General features: G+C 42.4%; 1 protein-coding gene across 3 annotated transcripts in view; it reads right to left on the bottom strand.

The window, feature by feature from the left end:
• The window catches only part of SULF1 (sulfatase 1), a 163,282-nt gene extending 137,741 nt beyond the window's left edge, over positions 1 to 25,541 (bottom strand). The window contains exons 1-2 of one of the 3 annotated variants that reach the window (XM_037058682.1): positions 25,209 to 25,541; positions 1,643 to 1,694 (exon numbers count right to left, since the gene is read on the bottom strand). The gene's annotated coding sequence lies outside the window, so the exon portion shown is untranslated. Of the gene's footprint in view, positions 1 to 1,642; positions 1,926 to 25,208 lie in introns of those variants that run through there. The other 2 variants (XM_037058683.1, XM_037058679.1) reach the window with 2 other exon arrangements.
• Between the last annotated feature and the right edge of the window lie 317 nt (positions 25,542 to 25,858).

Here is a 25,858-nt window from a genome sequence, read left to right as displayed (position 1 = left end):
GAAACACTGCTATTTTCAGACACTGTGCTAGATATTTTAAACGTATTACTTCCTTCTATTCCTTTCAACAATCCTCTCCTGGGGTTAATAGTCTTGATCTTATTTAATAGAGGTGAAACCTGAGGCTGAAAATCTTAAAGATCTTGCTGCTGGTCATATAACCAGGTGATGGCAAAAAACAAGCCTCAAATTGGATCCCATCAGAGTTTGTATTCCTTCTGCTATGGCTTAGTATACCTTTGAGACTAACGTTGAGCTTATGTGGCTGATCTTGGTTAATTAAATTAGCTAGAGTATAGAATTTAGTGTTGACAGATCACTTTTAAATTTAGGGATAAAAAGGACTAGAATTTGGTCTCATTTTCATCTTTAATTATACCTTAGAATTTTTGGAAGCCCCAAAGAATTCTGAGTGGAAATGTCATATAAACAAACTCTTAAAATATAAACATAATTTTATTATGGTTCCCATGCTTATTGGATAATGAAAAAATAACTTTATTGCATTATGAAACTTGATAAAAAATCTTTCTAGTTAGTCTATTTTGGGTATATACTACTGTGTAAAATACGGCACATTAGATAGATAAAACAAATGTAAGAGTTCAGGATAATTAAATATATATATATTTCATATACATACACACACATATATACACACATTATTGTTGTTTCCACATCTGTGTATCTGAAGACGAGCTCAGTCGGTTAATCAGAGCACTTATGTTACTACAAGTGGGAGGTTTTGCTTTTCTACATTATTACATTACATTCCCTAGTTTTCTCACCTGAAATAGAGACAGGAATTTTCTGTAGCTCATAGTGCCCTAAGTTACAATCATGGTTTTATAAAGGTACATTTTACCACTACCCAAAATAGAACTTTATTTTCTCAGCTTGTTTAATTAGCAAATCATACTTTCTAACGTGTGCAGAAATCATACGCTCCTCAGTATAATTCGAGAGTTTGCAACTCCCCATTTGTTGAAAGACACTTTTGCGAAGCAGTGAGCACCATCCATGAGATACACGTGCTGTTAATTCAGCATTCTGCACGGAGACATAAGCTTTGGGTCCTGCCAGACCACGTTCCTCCCATCTTTAAACCCTGCAGCTACCCAGTGAAACCCTTAACAATTCACCGGTCCACTAGAGTCGCAGTGTTTTATAGAGTTTATACAAACCGCTGCCGGTTTCAAGCCTACGAGGAGAGATGGCATCTAGTTCACAGCGTGAAAAAAGAATTCCAACAGTTATATCTGTCTGAAACTGTGAGCACGAAGGCAGGGAAACTGAAGATCCAAGTTGTTGCCTAACAAGCCAGGTGAACAGCCAAAGCTCCTCTCTAGGGTGAAATGTGTGTGAACCAGTCAGGCACCACCAGGACCTGGTGAAAGCGGCCAATTTCAGCACCTCGCCTGGGTGCTATTTGGTTCAGTGAATGATCACAGAAACCTCATACTCCTCCCATTTATGTTTATTTAGGAGAGACAAAACTGGGTGGAGAACTTTGGCCAGAAACACACTTTCCATCATCTAAGAATCTGAATGAGGGGAGTGAATAAATAACATGAAATGGACTAGACAGCAAGGAAAGGCCCTGTCCTTACTTTTTAAAGAAAAAGCAGAGCATCATACTTACAACAGCTGCCTTCAAAGTCTTCTCTAGAGAACAAGCCTTGAGCACTGGCAGCCTGCAGAGGAGCAGAGATAAGGTGACAGTGGCACCTTCTTCCTCCTGAAGACGAGAGTCATTGTACCTTAACTCCCCTGATCTCCCCCCAGGGCGGCAGGCAGGAAGGCCTGGCCGCAGACCCTCGCTGCCCTCCCTCCCTGGCCTCCTGGCCTCCTGGCCTCTGAGCGTCAAGCTGGGGTTTCCTATTAGCCGCCTCAGCCACCAGGCCTGACACCAGTCAGAAGCTTCATTAGGGACAGTCTGCCAAGCGCTTGCAAGATGAAGAGAGTTATATAAGCCCGAGGATTATAATCATCACACACCCCCATTGAACCACCGCTGCCAAACAAAGGCAGTTCCAAGAAGAGGAGGAGCAGAGGCAGAAGTTACACTGAGGGTGAATTTCGGGACACTGTTGAACTGACTGGGAAAAAAAGGCAACTCAATCTGTGCATGCAAACCTCCGCAAACAAACAGGGAGCTGCAGCTGGCCGCCGGGGTTGGCCAGGGAGGTGGGGGGGGTCGTGGAGGTGGGGGGGGGGACGCTGGGGGGAGGGGCGAAGGTGGAGGGAGGGGAGTCAGGGTTTCCCGGGACGCGTTCTGGCCCCTTCCCCCAGCACCCAGCACAGTAGCCGCCTGTGGCAGGGTGGAGTGGACGGGGAAGATGTGGTATTTGGAAAGGCAGGAGTTCCAGACACCAAGTGCTTAGTAAACAGTGCTGTTTCTTAGAGTCAGACCAGGTGCTTCTGCCACTTTTCTTGATTCCTGGCCTGTTTTCTTAATGACGATTTGTAGGGAGTTCCCTGCACCAGGGCCAGCCCTCTATATTCGTCTCAGCTCTTTTCCTGGTGGCAGCAATAACCCCGGAGCCTGGGCCATCTCCGCCACCTTCCCGCCCCACCTGTTTTCATTAGATTACTACTATCCTGTCCCGTTCCCGGTACTGCTCCCCGACAGTAAGGAACTTCCTCCTCCTGGCATTCAAAGCTTCCACTGGCCTGGGCGCTGATTTCCTGCGGCCTCACCTACCCGGCGCGATGGAACATGAGTCAGGCACCAAAACAGCCGGCACTTTACCTCCCGCCCTTCCCCACATCCCCTTCCTCAGCCGGGAATGTCTTCATTCCCACTTCCTCCAAACTTTGGTTCAGATCCCAATTTCGATTCTGCTTTTCTGATGTCATTCCTCACAGGTTGTGTGGCTCCATAGAGCTGGGGACCTGCGTGGCTCTCCGGGGTGGCTGGGCTGCCTAAAGCGGGCTCTTACTGTGGTTTCCCGAGTTTGACTGACAGGTGGCCTGATTCTAACCCGGGCCATCAGTCTGGGAGTGAACCGGGCCTCACGTCACCTCCACAGGCTCAGGTGAAAGCTGCCACACGGTGGTGAAGTGTTGACCTTGACCTCGTGGGGTAGGCTTATGGGGGTTGTGATATCCTTCACTTCTCTGTATGTTTACAAACTCTTATAATTTTTAAAACGCTTTATAAAACGTGGCCAGGAGCGTCTAAGTTTTCGTGGTGAAGAGTGTCTAAACTTTGAGTCAGCTCCCTTTAAAGTGTAAGTGGGAGGGATGCTGGCACGGACTCAGCTGCTGCACTGCACATTAGGAGACCCATAAAGTGGTGCTTGCTTTTAGTAGGATGCCAGGAAAATTCCCCAAAGGTATGGTTTTCAGAAATCACACACTTCTGGGATGCATTTTCCGGGGGAACCCCTCCACTGTGCAAAGAAGGCAGGCTATCACAAACAACAGCAGCTCATCAAATGAACAGCTGAATTGTTTTATGACAGGGGATGAAATATCGAACAGGAGCTGTTAGGTACTGAATGTCTTGTGGCTTAGTATTAAAGGGTTCTTACTGACATCTCCCCTGTTATTCTCTGATGAAAGCAATGTACTTTAAATTCCATCAGGGGTGGCTGGATCAGCCATGGTGTCATTTAAGAGACGTGGGGTGTGTCTACCCAGCACATGCTCTCTAAGGCATACAGAATGTTCAGTGAATTAGAAGAATTTTCCCTCCTCCGCTAATTTGGAACAATAAAAACTCATTCAGGGTTTAAAGAGGAATTTTAGCCTCAAGTTCTCGAGGGTGGAGCTTCAGGAATAACAGAGGTCTCGTTGCACTTTAGTAGTTCAAGGAGGATCTTCCCACACGGTGTGGTGCTCAAGCCAGAGGCATAACCTTCACCACAGCCGCCATGTAGGAGTCCCCGCTGGTGAGAGCCAGCCGCTTTACATGCGTTCCTAACCTAACAATTGTTCTGCAGTAGAGCTATTTTTGTCTTCACTTTACTGACGGGAAAATTGGTCACACAGCTTAGGAAGTGACGGAACTAGGATGTGGACCTCAGTCTGACTCCATAGTCTGCAATGGTCTCCATTCAGCTGAAAGCTGGAAGGAACCTTGGGTACTGTCTCATCTGCTGGTTTTCAAACTCGGTTCCAAGGAGCCCCAGGCTTTTGAGGAAGTGCTTCCGGAATCTTGGGGCAAGGTGGCAGGTAGGGGAGGAGCAAATTCGAGGGGGCAGTCAGGTCAAATGGGTTTGAGCTCCCTTATTGGATTCAAACAAAGAAGCTTCATTTCTACCTGTTTTATAGAATGACTTTAAATGTTGTTTGAAACAATGGTTTTGCTATGAAAAATAGTTTAAAACTCTTGATCTAGTCTGATTTCCTCATTAAAAAAAGGCATAGAACTTGGGATTCCGAAAGATCAAATGCCTTACCCGAGATTTTTGTGATAGCCCAGCATGAACTTCAGGTGTCAGGGTCTGCCTGAAACTATTGGCCTCTCTGTGTTATTTCTCCTCACTTGTTACATCCCAGGGAAGATGAGAGACAGGCAGGCCTGGCTGTGTTTCCTGACAGTATTCTACTTGAAAAGTGGGAAGCAGGAGCAACGTTATTTCAGCAGGCTAGACCATTTTTTTGGCCCTTGGCTGTAAGTCTGAAGTTGGTCAGCTTTGACCTTGTGGCAAATTAAAATTAGGTGAAGAGTTAAGTATGTAATTTGCCTGGATGACTTAGGTCTCTCTTCCCGTTTTCATTCATGTAGAAGCAAGTAGCAAAGGATACTTCTGCATAATCATCCAGCTAATTACATGGCCTTGGCCTGTGAGTACTGCTGCAAATCTGCTTAAGCCTGTTTAAAAAAGTTTTGTTAAAACTGTTTATGAATCCAGTCAAAATCATCTCTTTTCACGTGAGATTCAACAGGTGTGCGAAGACATCACTCTTAGAGGTCTGGTAAAGCCAAGGAACGTGAACACCATATAAGCCAATGTAGCCTGTATGAATGACAAGCTTGTAAGGCCTAAGATTTCATGGCTTCCTGGACACCTGTGAGCTTCTCAGGGTCCCAAAGGCCTGTGAGTTCTCCTACTTTTACCTGATGCACCCACACCCCCAGTGGAAAAGTCTCCCCACCTAGCTCATCCCTGTACAGCTGGGTGAGCTGCACTCTACCTGGTCCTCAACCAAACAGATTTCAGTTCCCTGCCAACCCAAAGCCACTGAAACAAGCTAATCATACCCTCCTCTGAAAATGAGTACATCTCACCCTCGTTACTACAAAGCCTGTCCACAATAGCTCCTCTTGCTCACTGTTTCAGAATTCCTCCTCTGTGTGGCCCTATATGGCGTGCAGTGTCCTTCTTCCTTGGCTGTTACAATAGGTGACTAATAAACTGCTATGTATCCCATGTGTCCAGTGTCGGATGTCCTGTGTTCAGTCACCTTAGAACTCAAGAGGAGGCCTCCCTCTCTTACCAAAGAGATGACCAGGAGGTGAATAGAACAATGAGCAGACACTACTACTAAGTGAAATTTTCAGAGAAAATTAGTGCCAAATACCACGTCCTTTGAAGTTTTGCTATTGGGCTGTTTGCTATTGGGCTGTTTGCCCAATAGCAAAGTGAATTTTGCTATGAATTTTAACTGAAATTACACCAGCTGGAACTGACTTTTATTAATTTCAAGACCCCTGAGTTTTTCCCATCTGCTCTTTTTAATTTTTATCATGCTTACCTGGAGATTTTTGGGACCAGAGCATTTGTTCTCTTTTCTGAGAGGGCTTAGCTCTAGTCCTGCCTAAAGGCACAGGAATAAAAACTTGGCCCATCTAGTCTTGTCATTTAAACCTTTACTAACTCCATTCTTTCAGCAGAAAGAATTTTTCTCTTCTCCACAGACAAGAGGTTGTAATAAACAGGTCTTTTTTTTTCCATCCAAAACATCCTAATATTGATATGTTTTCAAATTCTCAGCCCTAGGAACAAAGCTTTAGGTGTAATTTCTTTTCCTACTCCTTAGATGGACAAAAACAAGGTCATGTGTGTACTTGATTCTGGTTTGAAGTTCATCTCCTTTTCTCCTCGGCATTTCTAAAGCATCCAGGCACTTCATTATTCAGTCATTTCCAAATATTAAGTGCTTGTCATTCTTGAACAATGACCTGATCGTCCCTTAATAAAAGTGGAGAAACTAAGTGGTGGAACCTGCAAATCATAGCCATCACAAGGTTATGGCTACCCATTGAATTGCTGTTCTCCATACATTCTTAGACTACAAAAAACTAATTTTTTCATAAGCAGCACGAATGGCATCCTCCAGCCCTTAGAAACTATTATTACAAGCTCGTTTGCGTTCTGCCTTATGAGAGACGCTTTACAGAGTAAACAACTATATTGGAACTGCAACCAGCATCGACACCAAGGCCACGCGTAGTTACTTCTCTTTTCTGGACTGTGCCTTGTACAGATCAAAATATATTCTTAGTTTAGCTCACTAAGCTGAACAAGGGTTCATTGAAACAACATCTGTTGCCCATCAAATGTTATTTTAGGAGTGGGGAATTCTTTTTCAGAGATAGATTCTGCTTGGAAGGTCTATGGCAGCAAATAGTTATTAACTTTCACAAGATTTTACCAATATATATATATATAGTGCTTGCTTTTATGTGATTATAGGATCCAAGCAAGACCCTGCACCCCCACTTCAAAGGATTCCTCACTTGACTAATTCTAAAGAGTAAATTGATTTTCTCATCATTTGTTGTGTTTGACAATAGAAAGGCTGACACAGCAACACTGTTAAAATGACAGCTCATTTCCATCCAAGGGGAAGGAATTTGTGTTAATATTCTTAATGACTGGCATCTTTATGAGAAATGTGAAACCGTTTATCCTTAGCAATAACCTGACTAGGATTAAAAAGTAGTTGGCGCTCAGAACGGAAGTCATCGTCAGGAGACATTCTTTAGACGGATGCAAATTAACTGAATAAATTGGCTTCCTAATTATGGTGTGGATATTCAAGTTTGTTAAAAATCAGTTTGAACCCAGGAAGAATTTGGAAAGGATGTTTCAAGAAGTGAGCTGACATTCTGTTGAAGGAAAAGATAACACTTTTACTTAGTAAATTCCTTTCACATTTCCTAAGAATTTCTGGAAATGATTTAAGAAGCAAGGGCACGTAAATCGACGGAAAACACATTAAGCGCGCGTTACGTCTTGCTTACTTGGAGCAAGAGTCCTAACGTGTTACTGAAAACACTGAGCAGCACATTCATTGTGATGCCCTAGATTCTCAATAACCAATAATGTTTCCAAGGGGGTTTGTTTAACCGCCTCAGGGATGGTTTGGACCTGAGCCCAGGGGACAAGTCTGAGAGAGACGAGCACGTAGGCCAGCCATTCACAAGCAAGGTACAGACCAGTCTGTGTTCTGGAGCAGCACTACTTAACAGGCTCCATGTTGTACACCAGTTAACACGTTTTTATTGGAATCTCAGTCTTCTCCTGCTCGCCAGCTTCACAGCAAATCTTCATTTAGCTCTTTACCCCAAAGCCTAGTAAATTGTGAGAAGAAGCACTTTACCAGCGTTGGAAATTAATTAATCTGGGGGAAAAAGGTGTGAATTACAGGAAAATGTAAACTGCTCCCATGTAATTAATGACTGGGTTTTACTGTTTAGCATTTACATAGAACGTTCTTTTGAGAGAAGGCATTGGTTTTCAGAGGAAAACTGAGCTAGGTTCAAATCCTAGCCCCACCGGTGTGTGACTGTTTGTGGTCTAGTTCCATTACTTCTCACTAGAATGACTAGAACAGAAATAACAAAGTCAGAAAGTGAACAGCAGTGTCCAGTGTGTGGTGGGTAGTCAGTGACACTCAGTTTCTCTTTCCTTCCCTGAGTGTCTTTTGGTTATTCACGTCCTACGCAGTAGTTCAGGGGTAGTTGCCCTGAGTGAGTAAAAAAACATTTTTTCCCCCAGGGAGCATTAGCCAAAGGGTGATCCTGATAACAGTTGCTGAGGTCTCTATGTGTAAACATAAATATTAAATGACAAAAAAGAAAAATAATAGGGATCTTTTTAAAAAGATGGTGATTGGTAATCATTCACAATATAACCTGCATGTTACTGTTGTGACTTCAGCCCTGGGGACAGACAGTTGTCCAGGGAATCAGGTCAACTCCAGGTGTTAGGATTGTTTGAGAAATCCAAAGAAAGTTTTCACTAGAAAACTTTAGTGAATAACTTTGAGAGACACAGAAAAAAATGAGCAGAGAGAATATCATCCAAGAAATTTGGTATGTCCTGAATCCGGTTTGTCCCCAACCATCTTTTCGTGAGCAGGTGGAGGAATAAATTGCAAATGGACCACCAAATAAGCCAGAGACCGGGAGCTGGGGCACCAGGTAGGGGCACAGACTGGGCAGAGAAAATGAAGAGAAAGCAGGAGAGGTGGGGAATGGGGCCCTGGACGTAGGCGACTGCAGAGCCAACTGAGACTCTGCTCAAGGATATGCTGAGACTGAGACAAGAAAAAGCCTCGTTTGCAGAATCTGCAAGTAACCTTGACTGAGGCTGGCAGGTGCATTAGTAAGAAGAAACAGAGGCTAAGAGCCCATGACTGAGGTAGGGGTGATGGACAGCAACGGGGTGATAACGGGCAACACCTGAAAAGAATTGCTTTAATGCTTTAAAGCCGTGCCAAGCTGAGCAACCTGAGACTGATGTGTGATTGACTTCCGGGAGTGCAGGTTTTACCCTGAAATTCCCTTACTTTGCAGTAAAGTTAAGCTGTGCACTTCAGGTGGCTGCTGTGCTGGAAAGCACGGGGTAGGACAGAGGCGGTATTACTAATGCAGGAAGAAGGTAGTGAATATGCTTCTGTCAGCTCACCTAGCCATCTAGTTTGAAAAATGTGGACAAGTGAGTATTATCAGAAACTTTGAAGAGGGGAGAAATCATGAGATGGATGGCTGGAAGCCTGGGCTGGAAGAAAATAGGTGGAAAAGAGTAGCCCATGCATCCTGCCACTTCACCTCGCGCCTTCCCAGAATGGTCCCTTCCTGTGTCACTGCTCAGGGGACACCTGTGAGGGCACCTTAGAAAGCCAGCCGCGTCCACTTCTTTTTATCCGAGCTGGTGATGGCAAAGGGAAAAGTCATGAAGTGCAACCAATGCTGAGACTGAGTATCAAATCTGTCATGCAGACCAGAGATTATAATCTGAAGAGGTTACCCAGGCACTCAGATTGCAGACATAACTCTGCGACTTTCCGAAGGATGGCTTAGAAATAAAAAATGAAAATAATTAAAAACCCATGAATTTCACTCTTTTATTTTTTTTCTGGCTTTGAAACTATGCTTTGCTAAAAGCTGAGGTTTGGCAAATTGAACCAACTTAATTTTTAGGTGTGGTGTTTAGATCGTGATGTCTTGCAAACATTTTAACACATTTTGAGGGGTATCAAAATACCTCTCATTCACATCACAAGCACTAAGTATGTGCCAATAAGGTGTGGCACCTGCTCTTTCACACATATGCTTTTCCTTACCAACTATGCTCCTGGAAAGGACTTTGTGAATCCCAGAATTAAAAAATTACCAAATACATCCAAAAGATATTGGTTAAATATTCACTAAGCTTCAAGGAAAAAATGGGGAAAATGTGGAATAAGGACTATGTAATTCATGGTAGGGGATCTGGAGTGGTCCAGGCCTTGCCACGGCCCCTGGGTGTCAGTCACGTCAGTCCATTAGCCAAGCTCTCAGACCTTGTCTTCTTGTTCGTGTGGTGGGGCCATGAGAATTCCATGTCACAGAGATATGAAAAATTTAAATTAGACAATGTATATAAAGCACTTACTTGCACACTGCAGGTAGGTACTTCATAAATCTTAGCTGTTCCGTATAATGTTAGTAAATAACACAGAGGCGTCTTTCTCAGTCATTTTGTTTTGATCTTCAAGAGATTTTTTTCTATTGCTAAGTATTACATGAGGCCTAGAAGTTTTAGATATGGCCATCGAGGGTTCGAAAAAGCACTGAATTTCCAAACGGGAAGCGTGCTGGTGCTGGGATTTTAGGACTTGAGTGTCTATCTGCAGGATATGACTCTGATATTTGATAACTATGAACAATAATGATACAAATAGTCTTCACAGCCTGATTTTTAATCTGTTGAGTGGCGGGCCCTGGCCAGGTAGCCCAGTTGGTTAGAGCGCTGTCATGGTATGTCAAGGTTGTAGATTCGATACCCAGTCAGGGCACATACAAGAAGCAACCAATGAATGCATAAATGAGTGGAACAATGAAATCGATGTTTCTCTTTCTCTCCCCGCCCTCTTCCTCTCTCTGGAGAAATCAGAGAAAAAAACCATTTAGTCTGTAGAGTGGGTCCAATAATAATGCCCGTGCTATCTACTTCATTTAAAGCACTATGGGGATTAAACAGAATAGGGTTTGTTTAATAATGGCTTGCAGTTGCCCTGACTGGTGTGGCTGTCAGTGGGTTGAGCACCATTTCACAAACCAAAAGGTTGCCAATTTAATTACTGGTCAGGGCACATGGCTGGCTTGACAGAGGCAACCTATCAAATGTTCCTCTCACACATTGATATTTTTCTGCCTCTCTTTCTCCCTTTCTTCCCCTCTCTCTAAAAATTAATAAATAAATCCTTAAAAATGACTTGCAATGGTTAATATATAAATAAAAGTTATAGTGAAATAATAATTATGAGTTTTTTCTGAGCTATGGATTGATTATTGATGGCTGATTGGCAAAATGTGTAATTATGGTTTATAAATACTTTTAAGTGGAAATTACTTTTCAGTTTACACAGAAATAGGTTACGAATTTGAAGGAAATGTTGTCAAAGAGAAGACCGGGATTCTGTGTGTTTGCTTTGCCTCTAATCAGCTCTATTAGCTTATGCGAATCATTTAACTCCCCTGTGTCTCAGTTTCTTTTTTAAAAAAACTGTATTTGAAAACAATTATAACACATCTCTGAGGTTTGGCGAGTTGAGCTAACCTATAGAAAAGTTGCACGAATAAGAGAAAAAACACTTGCATACCACTTACTCCGCTTCCTTATGGTTATTTTAAAATATTTTTCAGTGTGTGTTGACTTTAGAATGTCCCTGTTTCTTTTTCTCTAAAAGGGGCACAAGTACTTAACAGTGCGACATGCTCCACAGGGCTGTCAACCTCAAGTGTTTGAAAGCACTTTGGAAAGTATAGATTGTTAGATAAAATCGAAGGATGTGGGGTTCATAAATTAAGAAAAGTCCAATTAAATACAACTTTAAATATAATTTAAATACAACTTTAATCTACTACAGTAACAAATTACTACAGTACAGATTACAAACCGAGAAAGACCATTGTTTTTGCATAATAAGATTGGAGCTCCTTAAGGATCCCGGTGATGAGTGAGAAAAGATGAGGAAGATGCTCTCCCGCGCTCTATGTCGTGCTCTGAGCTACATTTCTCCTGCCAGGGCTCCCATCTTTTGGGGCTGCCTTTTACTGCAACAGCTTACCATTTTATGTCGTATTGTGGGTGGAGATTTTGAGCATGTTTGAGAAAAGGTTACAGAAACTCAAGGGCAGTTGTTACTCGATGGCAGAACAATAGAGTTGTGACGAGTTTAGTAAGAGCTTCATTTCTCCAGGACCTCCCTCTGAGTAGTGGAGTGTCCTGGTTTCTTTTCATTTAAGACAACTACTGACATACAGATAGGAAATAGGAAAGCGTGTTTTATGAAGTGTTCAGTGCAGAGACGTAATTGAAAATCGTATGAACAAAGTGCTCTTATGGACGAAAGACGTAATATTTCATGGAATCCTTTCTCATTATTCACTTAGTATGTTTAGCTATATGACAAACAGGTAATAATTCTGCTACTTTAACTTCACATTCTCAACAGAATCCTTCCCTCTCATCAGAAGTTGTAATACTATTAAGCCTGATTTTATTCTAATATTAACCAGATTGGTAATTACATTCTCCAGTAGATTGAAATGTGACCAATAACTTAAAAAATATGAATGAAAATTGTTTTTCCCAGGACACATTTCTTTTATTTCTCTGACAAACATTATGGTTTCATGTAGTTACAACAACAAAAAGCAAATCTAGAGCATGCTTTTTAAAAAATCTATTTTTCAAATAGTCAAAACCATAATTAGGCAGTCTAAATTAATCTTTTATTTCGAATTCTTAAATTGTTATTCTTAATAGCACAAAATGAAAATGTAAGTTAACGGCTATGAAATACATTTATAATCCAGTAATGATTGATTTTACTTCCTTGACAAATAAATCACTTTGAAACATAAAGGCACATACACTTCTGTAATTTATTAAGCTACGAAGAATATTGCTGGTATATTTCTCTTGGGAAAATTCTAGTACCTGAGGAAGTATTTCAAGTGTTTCCCAATGAGGCGACATTACTGAGAAACAGCTGAACCGTTCTAACATAAGAGGTTTCCCTAATACTGAGAAGATGTGATGTGTTTGTAAATGTTTTTTTTTAAGATTTTTTATTTATTTATCTTTAGAGGGGAAGGAGACGGAGAGAAACATCAATGTATGGTTGCCTTTCGTACATCCCCTGCTGGGAGTTGGCCTGCAGGGAACCGGCCTGCAACCCAGGCATGGTGCCCTGACTGGGAATCGAACCGCAATCCTCTGGTTCGCAGGCCCGCGCTCAATCCACTGAGCTACGCCAGCCAGGAGATGTGACGTGTTTTGAATCGCTTGAAGCATGGGGTAGCGAGGAAGGAGCGCCAAGACATCAGTTCTAATGCCGATTGCTCCACTCACTAGCTCTGTAGACTCAGGCTCGTCCTCACTGAGGTTTAGCTTTCTGATGTGCAGAAGTGGTGTATGAGGAATGGTTAATATGGTCATCATGATATGGGTAACCTTTTTTGGCATGGGTTAAAAAATGCCTTTACAAAGGAGGTTCTCTGTAATAAAGCTACATACTTTCAGATCATCCATAGCAACAGTGCTTGGGTGTCTGTATTAGAGTGGGTTTTCTGCAAGGGCTCCATATGAACAATAGATGCTTTTTGGGGTATTTGCTTCAACCCAAGAATTCTCCACAGTACCTAATTATTCATCCTAGCACTCAGCAAGAGGGCCCGCAGTCACAAAGAGAGCTGGGTTCATACTTTCAAGTTCTTGTTAGGTCTTCAGTACAACTGACACATGAACTCCCTTTAGTCCTGGTAGAGTTTCACTGATTTGCACTTTTTAATAAAGTCTAGCTTGTAGAACTCTCTCTCTGGTGGGAATGAGTTTTATGATTTTAGGCAGGTCTCTGAACACCCCCAGGCCTCAGTTTCCTCCAATGTAAAAAAGCAATTTTGCTTACATGCTTTCTGAGGTACACCTCTAACATTCTGTGTTTCTCTCGTGTCTTAGGTGCCTTTCCTGAAAAATCATCCCTAATTCCAAATTATTTAAGTATAAGAAAGAAGATCCAGTAACTTAAGCAGAGTGTGTGATATTTTTCTTTTTGTCCCAAGTCATTTAAAGCCTCTTATTTTATTGGCTAATTGTCCTACAAATAGGAGTGTGAGTCCTGGCCAAATTTACACTCAGCCCCACTACAAAAACATGATTTACTATGAAGTTTACAGGGCATTTTATTTTTGCTATGAGGCAGACAGTGAATCTATTCCTTCAGGTGGGACAAGTATACAATCTGGCACTATCTGTGAAATTCTGTTGTAGCCATCATTTGACTGGCCCTTAAAAACTGATTTGTCACAGTCTCCTCTGTTTAGCTCTCAGGAGATGTTAATTGATAACGTAGAATCCTGAGTGGCTGGCATGTGAGTGACACCCAGCTATACCATTTCACATCTAATTAAGGAAGATGGAGGTTCTAGTTGGCTTATTGTCTGTTTGAATCTGTTGGAATCCAGCTGGCTCAAATTCAGCCCTGAAGAGTGATGTAGACAGAAGATGAAAAAAAAAATTAAGTCAGAGAACCGGTGCACGAGACAGTGCCTTCCACATTTGTCAAAAAGAATTGGCTGGTGTAGCCATGGATTTGCTGCTGCTTAGTTTCCTAAAATTTCTCAATGACTAAAAGGCAACTTTCTGTTCTCGAGGCCCTTAAATATCTGTGAAGAACAGCAATAAATGAAAATTGTACCTAATTAAGAACTAAATTTATATGACAAGATTTTAAGTGGCGAGAGAACATCTATCAGAAGGAAATTATTGATGGTTGAAATAGTTAGGGAAACAAAAGTCCATGAGGGAAATAAAGAAAATTTTTCTTTAAGGATGGGTGATATTTGGACATTCAGAACCATGATGAGAGGGCAGCCTGGCCCTTTTAGAAAACAGTATGAGCAAATGCTTAAGTATAAGTGAGTGATGTCAATTCAGGAGATGCTGGACTATCTTAGTAAAGAGCAGACAGGAAGTGTGTAGGAGAAGTGAGATAGTTATAGTGGAAAAGATTAGGCAGGTTCTTAAATGCTGGTATTTCAGTTAGACTGGATGCTGTAGGAAATTGGGAGATGATGGTTTTAGAATAATAGAATGACAGTATGCAACAATGCTAATGGGAGACAAGTTTACAGAGGTGTGTACTAAAGAGGGGGAAAGCTCAATCGGAAGCATGGGTGATGCAGAACACTGATTAAAGTCCCTCCCCACCACCCCTGTGTCTTAAGGGGATGTTTTATTTATTTTTTCAAAGATTTTATTTATTCATCTTTAGAGGGGAAGGGAAGGAGAGAGGGAGAGAAATATCAGTGTGTGGTTGCCTCTCATGCACCCCCTGCTGGGAACTGGCCTGCAACCCAGGCATGTGCCCTGACTGGGAATCGAACCGTGGTTATTTGGTTCACAGGCCCGAGCTCATTCCACTGAGCTACATCAGCCAGGGTGGAATGTTGTATTTATTTAGGCTTGTCTTAAGGGAAGGACGGAATTCCCAAGTAGAGGAGAATAATGTCATCTAGATGGAGGGAAGAGCACAATAAAGGTAAGAGGTTGGTGGATGGTAGTTCACAAAAGGTTAGGTAATTCACTCCATATCATACTATTAATGGCAGCCAAGTTCTAGGAACCAGGTTTCCAATGTTTTTTCACTGTACCACCCTGCCTCTCTTTCCTCACTGTAACACAACTCCCTTTATTCAGCATATTTTATTTGATGGCTAGTAACATTTTAATTTATAATTTGCCCAGCATGGAATATGGTTTGCCTGAAGCCAGTGAGACGACAGTCCAGTGGGTGTCCTAAGCTTCCAAAGAGGTTATGACAGTGGCAGAAGCAATTGTGGGAACGCCTCCAATTCCACTTCTGAGACAACTGTGGTGGTGGATTCAGAACGGCACAGCAGTGGATTGCTGGTTTGGGGGCAAAATGGCTAATGAGAATAATAATTACTATACATGAAGCATAGAGCTTATTTTCTCTGTTGTGGGTTTCTGGGTTTTTTTTTCTTGGTCCCTATGCTTGTGTCAAAAAAGGGACTTTGACGGGATGTGCTTGACTACATTGATATTCTTTTTTTCCCCATTCTCCCAATTTATTTATTTTACTTTTTTTTTTACAAGGCCCACACTTTTGCAGCTCAAGAAGTACCTCTGAGATGAGTCCAGATGCTGAATGTGTGTGAATAAAATCCTGAATTTAAATCTAATTTTAGACCGTCTGAAATTAAGCCGCTTAGGAATATCAGCTCATGTTCTCCAGTCTAATCGTCATGCAAGCACATTAGGCCGTTTGACCTAAGTGGGGACCAGATGAAGAGATCTGATCTAGTACTAAGCTGGGCACCAAGCCCAACTTTTGTGCTTGCTGCAAATGATGTTCACTGATGTAACTTACGTATAATATTCAATATCTTTGAATATTGAAACCATTGGTTTCTTGAACTGGATATCTTACGAATTACCGGTTCTGTCATTAGCCATTAATAGCTCCCAAATATAAACTGGCTCACATCAGACCCTGTGTGTGGCAACCCTGAAGGAGAAATAGATTCTAGGTACTGATATTGTACTTCGGCAGGCACCTTTCCATAGGAACTGGGGAACGCGGTTCTGAAAACTCAGTTGAGTAAAACAAATCAGGCCAAAGTCTTCATTAAAAACTTGAACAGAACCCAAGTCTTTTCTGAGGAACCAAGAAGCTGACAAGTGCCCACGAGTCAATGCTATTTCCACAAATCCCTAGAAATAGCACCACACTTTTATTCCACAAGCTGCTGAGCCAAGCGGTGTATCCCTTCAATCACGCTGCCCCCAACATCGAGAGCAGGAGCTTGCAATGGCAAGTGTAGTCTCTGACTTCTGATAAAATTGTCTAATGATGCAAGTAAAACATGGCTCTCCGATTCTGAAGAGGATCTTAAAATGAAGAGCGGCTGAAAGAAATAAAAGAATAAGACCAAGCAAGAGGGAATAGAAAGACAAGCAGGGGATGGGGAAACCCTTTTCAAACCTTAAAATGAGGAAAAATTCATCTTTGTAGTGAGTGAAGAAGGGAGTGCCCGTGGCACTTGTAAAATAAGTTATTTGTGTGTTCTGCAAGTGGATGTCAACCCGTCTCTGCCCATGTAGAAGCTGAAAGTTTACGAGCAGAAGCAACTTAAATATTTCATCGCTTCTGGCCTCTAGACTCTCTTTAAATTATACTCCCCTCTCCATCACCATTTTTAGTTGAAAGAGAAGGAGAGGTACTTACAGAAGTACTTTGTTGTTCTACCTTGAAAATTCATTACTTCCTCAAAGTTTTTAAAAACACTAGAATTAGTTGGTCAACCATTTTCTTAATCTAAGAAAATATATATATTTTTAATCTAAAGAGGAATATGTCACTTAAAAAATCACAGTTGTGTATTCTAAGGTCTACTGGTGATCAGGAAATTAGATTTTATATGTTTAAATTATATCATTAAACATTTATATATGCACATATTTACCATGTTTGTACTATAAAGTTATCCCAAGCACAGGCATTAATTTCCAGAAAACAGATAAAGATTTGTTCCATAATGACAGTTGTCAGTTTGGAAATTTATGGTGCTGCAAAATACAATTCTGCCCCCCATTTTCCTTAGGCCATGTCACCATTCCCGTGTCTTGGACTTAATACTTCAGTGTCTCTATGTCAACTGTCTTTCTTTTGTCTTCTATTTGATCAAGCACCAAGTCATTAACATTGTTATTTGTTTCCTCATAATGTTTCTTACACCTAGCCTTTCCTCATTCTCAATGTCGTCAAGGAGACTAGGCAACTCCTTTTTTAAGTTTTGAAAATTTTTGGTACCCTCTCCAGGTCCATGCCCATGCCCACGTCCACGTCCACGTCCACGTCTCTCTCCACTCCTGAAAACCCCACTGCTTAAACTTCCTAAGGCAGCTGTTCACCTCTGAAGTCCAGCCTCCCTACCTGCTGTGTCAGGACCCTCTAGAATGCGCCTTAGATAAGCTAGGACACACTATGTGTAAAACAGAAAAGGGCACCGAGTAGAGGCATCAGAGGATCACACGCTTTCTCCTCTTCCTCTTCTCTTCCTTCTCGCTCGTTTTCTTTTTCAGCACTCCTAGTTTCTCCCCGTCCTCCGTCCGTTCTTCCTTTTCCTCTTTGCTCAGTGCCTTCCTTCACTGTGTTCCCAAAATGCATCTCTGAGGATCCTCTAATTTAATAATGCGGTGTTTTTATTTGAAAAGTCCATACTCAATTTAACTCCAAGCCCCAATTCAAGTCATTCTTTTCACTTTGAAAAAAAATACAGCTATTTGAATACTTACTATATGGTCTATGCTCTGTGTTAAGCATCTTACTTTTATTATCTCATTTAACTATTATAACAGCCTTTTGTGATAACCACATGTTCATTTTATAGAGAAGGAAACTGAGTAAAAAAGAGGGTAAACAAATTGTCCCCACACAGTTTGTAGATGTGGATGAATCACTGCTCTGATCCACCTGCTTATGAACGTTGAGCGAAGTCTAGCCCAGCTCAGGTTCCAGCTTCTCCAACAGGGGGCTCTGTTGACATCCCTTTTTATTTAAATAGTACTAATAATTGGTATTTAACTGCAAAATTCTTTTCAAGACTAAGAATTGTCTTGTGTTCATGTCTTCCTTTTACAACTAAACTAGGTATAACTTCAGAGCTAGGAGGGTGTCCTCTATTAATTTATAATTCCTCTGCACCAGGACAGAAATATATACACAGGAAGTTCTCCAATCCACATGGAATAAATGAATTAACGTGCTGATAGATCTTTCTGAAGCCTGTTCTTTCTGGCTCTGATTCTATTTAGAAGGTACATTATGGCTATTCCTTAGGGCATCCACTCAACTGCTAAAAAGTAATATAAGCTGTTTGATATTGAGAATATTTCCCCAAGTCTCTTTTACTAAATAGAGATGTCATATGTGAAAAAGAATGTGATAACACGTGTGAAGCCTCCAGGTGTCTCAAATAAAAAATACTGCATACCCTGTGCATTTATTCATCTGCTACATTCAGAACACTTCCCTTTCTTTGAGCCGCATGACGCTCTCAAGAGGAAAAAAGGAGCATGTGATTTGCAGGGGCCTCTCTTTCATGGGATGCATTTCTTATACGTGAAAGCTAAACGCTGAAGTTTCAAGAATTTCTGGATGCAATGCCAAGCACATCTGTTTACTAGGACATTCTATTTAGGGGAAGATTGATTATTGGCAGGTGAGGGTTAAGGGGGAAGCTTGAAATTGGCAGGAAATCTGTTCAGAGGACATGTTATATTATAGAAAGGTGATTTTGGTGTTAAGCCCTATTAGTAATATGAGGTTGAAGAAAATATCCACAGGTGCACACTTTTAAATTCATTTATCAATAAATGCACACTCGGCATGCAATTAATCATTTCTCACCATGACCCTGGGATATCTTATAAAAACCTAACCCTCAGTTTTATTTTAAATTAACAGCAGGTGTTGCCTCTGAGCTGAACCACCACACCACAAAACTGGACAATGAACAAAACCCTCTGTGATTCAGATTTCCATTTTGTTTATCAGTAGCGTTCTGTTCTTGCTCAGAAAGATGGGATGATGCTTCGATTGGTATATTTTAGGCCTCTTTCATCAAGTGAATGGATTCAGGGAGATTTTCCTGAGTTCTTGAGACAAACCTGTTTCAGGCCTTTTCTGTATTCCGTGACTTCGACAAGTTGCCTGTATTTACCAGTAGCCCTATTTGCAGGTGGGAAAATGCCGCTTTGGGGTTTCAGTTACTTTTAGCAACATCACCAGTACGTAGCAGCAGTCATGTGTAGCTGACGTGAAGATTTGCATAATGCCAACAAAATGATGGAGGAGAAACCGAGGAGATACAATAAAAGCGAACATATACGATAGTGGATAAAATTCTAGGTCCGAGTCAATGGCTTATGTATAGAGTGTTTGGATATATGTGATAAAGCAAGTCCCCTGGTTACTATGGTACCCTTCTCTCAGAAAGGTGCCTAGACTTGCTCATGAGTTTATTATCCAGATGAAAACTCCGTATCTTTAGGTTACGTTCAACCAGAGCCACCTGGGCCCTTCCTAGTTCCCGAATTCTGCTCCCACTGTCAGCCCCTAACCTTGTGGGAGAATCTGATTAGCATTATGTAAAGTGCGCAGATTAATTTTTGGAGATTTTATCTTTTCCGATGAACACTTCTTACCCAGAAACGTGGCGCATCTGTTCATTTACTCACCATTGCAACTTAGTATCAACCTCCTTCATTACTGTTAAACAGGGAACACGGGTTGGGGGGGGGGGCGGATCTCCAGAAGTGCTGCCTTGCGCTTCGTCTTAGCGGAGTTCTGTTTCTTTCCCGCCCCTGGCCTCCGGGGCAGGTGCACACCAGATGATCAGGATCAGAAAGAATCTCCTTTGATCTAACCCAAGATCCTGAAAACTGAAATTGAATGACCAGTGTCCAAGGACGTATTTGCTTGGTGGCATTCGGTGCTTTGTGGGGTAATTTCTCAGTCAGATGCCCTTCTGGGGAAAGGCCACAGATTGAAGGCACGTTTGACGGTGTATGCCAGGTTTGGGAACAGATCAGAGCTCACGCTGATTGCTTTCAGCTTTTTGTTAAATTTGGTTTGGAGGTGAGGGATGGCAAAGGTCCAAGCCCCTTGTTTTGTCTAAATGGTATCTTGCTTTACCAATTACTTCTGGAAGCTTGACCTGACTCTCCACAATGTTTTGCCAAGTTATTATTTCTTTCTAAATAGTGGGCCAGGAGGAAGGAAGAGGAGCACATGACCCTTTGGCGAATTCCACTCCCTGCTGGGGTGCACTGCTCAGTCCTTTGTTTCCCCAGCACTGTGGCCCGGCGCCTGTTCTTTATTATCCTCTCATGCAGGACCCAGGATTCCGCTCCTCCCGGCAAAGTGCATTCAGCAGTCACCATTGTCCCCACAGATCCATTAACTCAGTTGCTCCAAATCCCTAAATGCCCAGAGCGGCAACACCCCCTCTCTTTTTCTATCTCTCCCTTTTTCTCACTCTCTTGATCTCTCTTTCTTCCCCTACATAGGCCCAGGCCCCTGCTTTTGGTGGCAGAAGAAAAGGCTAAAGACACACCATAAATAGATAGAATTAATGATTGACATGACTGAGGTGAACACATTCGTGCACCCTAGGCCTTTATCTCCATGGTCACCTTCTCTTCCACTCCATGCACACGCACTGTGCCAGGTGCTTAGCATTTTCTGCGGAACACCCCCAGGGTGGGGCATTATTCCCATCTCTTCTTTACAGAGGAGGGAGCTGAGCAGTTAAGTCACTGGTCCACAGCCACACAGCTAGTGATAGGCGGTCCCTGGCTTAGAACACCAGTCTGTCTGAACCCAAAGACTACTTTCCTGCTTCCAAAATTGTATTTGAAAATTTCTATCATAGACAGGCAGCTAATAGATGTCATTTGTACTGCAGCCATAGAAAACTGAATTAGATAAGGATGTTTCATATAATACGCAAGCTTAATTTGGGGCAATAATTTTATATTCTGCTTAGGTGACATTTTTCCTAAGGTACCCCGAAATACAACCATTCAAGTTTCATCATTGTTTTTTCTTTGCTCTCATAGATAGAGAGGGCTGTTAGAGCTGGCAACTCACTCCACAGTGGGATAACTAGAGAGACAAGCACCTGGGGCGCTTGACTGTCCCTGTGAGCTTGGTGACTCACATTTATGAGTGTCTTCTAGAGGCCACAGAAGGGGACCAGGGCAGTCCCTGTTGTAGGTGACTTTACCTTTTCTGGGGAGTAAAGAGTTACAAAGGCAAAGTAGAAAGGAGGGTAAAAGACAAGGTGACTAAACTAAGTGCAACCCACAGATAACTCATGGTCAGCTTCGAGGTAAGGAGAACAATGCTGGGAGATGTAGCAGTCAGGTGGTGGGGGTGCTTCTTGGAGAAGGTGGAACCAAGCTGAAACTCTGAAGGATGTGTATATGGAAGTGATGAGAATGTTCTACACACCATCTTATAAACCCAGAACTAGAGGGAACCGTGCGCATGACAACAAACTCTCACCTTGCAGGGAACCAGACAGAAAACTAGAGTGGATTGGGATTAAAGAAGAGACCAGGAAGGGGAGACACTGAGCTGGCCACTTTAGCTGCAGGAAAGGGGAGATTGCTGTTACTGGAAGAATTTGGCAGGAAATACGATCAGAAAGCTGGGACCAAATAGCAGAGGGCCAGTCTATCAGACTGAGAAATCCAAACTTCATCCTATGCGTGCTGAGGGTCCATGTGGGACTTCTCAGCTGGGAAAAGCGTTGATGGAAGAAGTGTTTTGAGAAATCCAGTCCGCCGTGGTGGACAGAAGAGGGAAATGGAGGTGGTGGACCAGTTAGGAGGTTGTTGTAATGAGCCACATGTGATATGCTGATCGAACTACTGTGGTAGCTGTGGGCCAGATGTCGGAGGCATTGGACAGGAAGGTCTCACAGAATTTGATGACAGATTAGCTACGGGGGTGAGGGGAATATTAGAGGGGAAAAAAGCTAACAGTCTAATTCCCCTCCTTCCCAGAGTATTGAGGTAGAATTGAAAAAATTTTAAATAAGAAACATATTTCAGGACAAGCTTTTTCCAAAAAATATCTTCTTTCACATACCCTTTCCCCTCCATGGATCTCGCCTAACTGTATGACCATAGACTTAGTTTCATATATGAGCCTCTTTTCCCTCAAGATTAATAATTTTAATAAAAATAAGAATCTATTTAGAATCAGCTTCTTAAAATTTTTAATCCCTTTAAGTTTGTTCTATGCGCTCCATACAAAAATAGCACGCAGGGAAAGGGGGGCCAGATGTCTTGACCTGATCCACTGGCTGGCCCCGTACACAGGGCATTAGTTGGGGAAAGCTCAATACCTAGCATCAGGATCCAATTTATGGATCTTTACAAGATAAGCCTTTTAAAATCTAAAACACAAAACCACCAAGCTCTTATCCATTTCCATATGGATATACAGGTATAACAAGAAAAAATATGTCAAGTGTCATATTTGCCTTGTCTCTACTATTACAGTGGAAGTGACCACAACAATGTCTCCAAGTCACATAAATTTCCTTAGAAAGAAACAGAGTAGATCCCCTTTTAGTTTTTTGATGACGGTCCCTACTCATAAATTACCTTGGGTTCAGGGACTACCCGGATTAATGTATGCTAATTTTTCATTCCACCATAAAGGTGGACTTTGTGACTTAATAAATCCAGCTTTCAGATCACTTTTCACCTGGATGATGCGCCCCCTTATTGCAGCCTGGGAGAACGGGATGCATCCACAGTGCAAATGGAGATCCGCGCCCCAGTTATTCCTCACTTCCCCAAGTCGGACATCCCTGGTGCGCAAACCCTTCTACAGCTGTTAGAATACTGATGGGAAATTCATGTGTGTTACCAGCCGAAGGGCTGTCAGGAAGAAACCAAATGTCAAACTGAGGTATGCGGAAGTCTCCATAAATATGCCTCTGAATGTTTACCATCTGGAACAGTAGATTCAGAATTTGACAAGAGACTGGGATTGCCCTGTGGGCACCGTCTTTCCAGCAGACCCTTCAAGGTCTGCTCAGTGACTTCCTATTAGGGGGAATAACACACAACTTTACCTTCCTACGGTGTGAATTTATTCTTCAACACGTCCTTTCTTGTTTCCACCCTCCTCAGCCTGCTCACAATAGACTTGGGGCAGGCCAGGGGAGGGCACGATTCTCGCATACTGTCAGAATCCTGGGCAGGCAGCCTGGGGGTCCATCTGCAACATTTGCAACATAAGCTTGTGGGCTCCAGTGGCTGAACTGCAACTTGCCTTTGTTCGATGCCATCATACTGCATCTCACCAAGAAGCCCAGCTATGAGGAGGAGCCTTACTTTCTTCTGAAATATTCCTGCGATAGTGAAAAATGGCCTCACCAGTCAGCACTGTACCTGCCACATGCCGTGTATATAGTCCTAAGCCTGACGCAGGATGGGCTACTAGTTTGCTTTTCTGCCCTTTAAAAAAAAAAACCAAAAAACTCCAGTTCCATGGTTAAGCCAAAATGGAATGATTGGAATTCCCATAGACTTCAGCTTATGAACTTAGTCCTCTTCTGATTATGTAATATTGGAAATCAGCTAATGCTCAGTCTTAGTGACTGCATGGTTATTTATGAGGACACTTTCTCATTGAACTAAGACCATAACCAGGGAACATTCTGAATCACAAGTAAACACTACACTAAAATATTGTTTGAATCATTAAACATATCAACTACCTGGTTGTAAAAAGTATATATAATGCAACTTGAAACATAATTTTATGGGCATCTTTATTCAGATGAATATAAAAATCACAAAGCAGGAGCCGTAAATCCTATTACACAACCTATTAAGCAGCTCCCGTTTCAGAATAGCTTACATACAGTATTATTCATTGGGTCTCTTCACTTGCGGCGGATGACAACTGCATTGGGTGTCCCTACCAAAAGTGAGAGTCCAATGGGAGCTAGACTATGAGCTCCACAGGTATATGATGTGGGAAGGCAAGTCGGTTAGGGTGCAGGAGGAGTAACTCACTGACGTACCTAGCCTGGCCAAACATTTGAAAACTGGACACCTAATTTTTGATCCCTGTAAAAACAGGACATCCATTCAAAAGGCCTTTTTATACCACAAACTAAACAGTGTGGAAACCTCACTGTTGTGCTCATTTTGGTGGGTTCTTTGGGCAGAGTGGTTCCGCTACTGGCTCCCACACATGTGACGACAACTCATTTTATGTTGCTCAGGCACCGGATCGCCATTAACTTCCAATGACTAATTTATAATTAAAATCGTTTTTTTAAAAAAAAGTTTGTTTATAACCAAGCCAGAAAATCTATTTACATTTAATTAACACTTCAGATAGCCTGTTTAAAACCCATAAATGTAGCGACTTTAATGATCCATTACCGAGATGCTGCTGCAGTTTTCAATGACTTGTAAAACTTTCACAAACAGATCTGCAAATGAATTACCGCCCACCGCTCCCCTGCAGCTGCTGAGGGCTAAGTTAAAGAGCCTGTTCCTACTTCCTCCTTTTCTGTTTCTCTTCTAGCTCCAAGCGTTTTTTGTTTTCAAGCTATTCTATCAGCTGCTCGGAGAGCCGCTGCTGCCCTGAGGGAGTTTTCAAAGTTTGGAGCCCATCTCCAAAACTGGTTAAAAACACTTTGGTCCTTCATAAATCAGATATAATCAACATTGCAAAAATGGGTTAGGAAAGCCTTTCATCTCTGCCAGCCGCTCGGGAATAGACCCCGGCGAAAATCTTTGTAAATGGAGTAGTAAAGTGCAACAGTTTGAAAGTGAATTTTAATTTTGAAAGCTAAAATAAAGGCTTTCTCGGCTTTACCCATCCTTTACAAACAACGTATAGCTCCCGCTCTGGGTATGTAACGAGGATGTTAAAGGGTGCAAACTCAGCCCCAAAAGACGTTTTCGCAGCTTCACCTTCAAGAGCAAGGCGGGAGGAGTGTTCGTTCTACAAAGAGAGCCAAGCACCAAGCGACGCTCGCTGTTATCTGTCAGCTGTACAATAGCAGTATTGAGAAGATAGTAACAACTGGCTTTGACAAGTGCGCTGTGCTAGCATTCCATTCAAACGGGGGCGAGGCGGGGGGGGGGGAGAAAGAGAGAGAGAGAGAGAGAGAGATTCTTTGACTTTACCTGCAGAAAAAAAACCTGCTTTCCTTGGGGCTGCAGAAAATGAATCCCTCCTCTTGTTCCACAAGCAAGTCGTTCTGATGCTCGCAACTCTCACTTGGAGAAGACCACACAGCTCCAGCAAGGCAGCCTTCCTGCTCCTAATCCCCACTCGAACGTGATGACACACACTAACCCCAACCATCTGGTGAAACACGTCCTCAAGCACTCAGCACAGTGGTGTGTCAAGACGGGCTGCCCAATCCAATTGCTGGGGCTGGTGTCTCTCACCGACGGGAGGCTGAGGGCAGGGCTGAAACGGGAGGTCTGAGAACTCCCGGTCAAGTAACCTGAGATTTGCTCAGAGAAAGGACTGCTATAAAAAGAGAAGTGGGCGGTGCCAGTGAGAAGGTGGAGGGAATGGATTCTCCTGGTGGCCGGTTCTGCGTTACTTTTCACAACTCCCTGAGCCCCCCAGGGACATTTGGGACCCTCCAAAAGAGGTAGAGAAACACGGAAAATCTTTTCCTGCCAACTCAGTGAGGGCAGTCTTCTCAGCGAGCACTCCCTCCCCGCCCTTGAAATAAAAGCTTCATTTTGACATCCTGATAAAGTGTTAATGTAGGAGCAGTTTGCACTGCAATGTGACATCTACATTTTGAAATCTAAACTCC

This window comes from Sturnira hondurensis, unplaced genomic scaffold (genome assembly GCF_014824575.4).
Source record: "Sturnira hondurensis isolate 20B ecotype Veracruz unplaced genomic scaffold, ASM1482457v3 Scaffold0010128, whole genome shotgun sequence".
Classification (NCBI taxonomy): Eukaryota; Metazoa; Chordata; class Mammalia; order Chiroptera; family Phyllostomidae; genus Sturnira; species Sturnira hondurensis.
This window is presented reverse-complemented; position numbering and strand designations above follow the sequence as displayed.